We start from the raw sequence: 934 nt of genomic DNA on the forward strand, positions 1-934 counted from the left end.
TCTGCAGGACAGCACCACGTCACAGCACCCAGCCCAGCTCGCAGCATCAGCCCTGGGCTGCCATGCCCACCCCAGTGCCCTGCCCGCGGGCTCTGTGTCTCTGCCCTCAACCAAGCCCTCACCCAAACCAGCCCTAGAGCTGACTCTGCCTCTCCCTTTCCACCCGGCAGAGCTTCAGGAGGTTGGATTTGGTCCAAGGCAAAACCATCTCCATATGGAGCTGAAGAGGGAGCCCAGGGGCCACTTCACTGCAAGGACTCTGGTCATAGCACAGCTCTGGACGGCTGCGCTCGGGAAGCCAACGTGTCCCTGGGGGGAAATGACTCCCCTGTGATGGAGGTGGCACAGGGATGCCCTTGGGTGGGTGTGCCAAGGGTGCAGGTGGCCACCCTGCAGCCTGGGGACCCGGGGTGGTGCCAGCTGGGCGTGCTGGGGGAACAGGATCGTGGAGGTGGAGGGTGGCCAGGGCTGGTGGTGACCGGCAGGACCGGCAATGACACCACGTGGCCAGAGCCACATCCATGGGCCCTGGGTGAGGGACGTGGTCCCCCTGCCTGGGCCTTCCTGGGGGGCTTTGGCCTTGGCTCCCTGCTGCTCTGGGGGCCACGGGGCTCATTCCCTCGTGGTGGTGTGAATTTGGCAGGAGGGAGCGGGGAGGGTGTTTGGCCCCTGCAGCTGGAGCTGGGCTCTCCTGTGCCCTGAGTGGGTTACACCTTCCCCGCAGCAACAACCCTCAGACCCTCCTTTGCAAGACCAGCCCCCCTCCCCAGTTTCCATCCCTCCCAGGCTTCCCCCAGCAGCATCAGTCCACAGAGCTACAGCCCCCTCCCATCATCCTGCATCCTCCTCGTGCTGCAGGGGCGTGGGGCTCAGCACATCAGCCTCATTCTGCCACTTCCAGCCAAACCCAGCCCTCCCCAATGCAGGCAGCACC

This window comes from Merops nubicus, unplaced genomic scaffold, assembly GCF_000691845.1.
Source record: "Merops nubicus isolate BGI_N331 unplaced genomic scaffold, ASM69184v1 scaffold27831, whole genome shotgun sequence".
Taxonomy (NCBI): domain Eukaryota; kingdom Metazoa; phylum Chordata; class Aves; order Coraciiformes; family Meropidae; genus Merops; species Merops nubicus.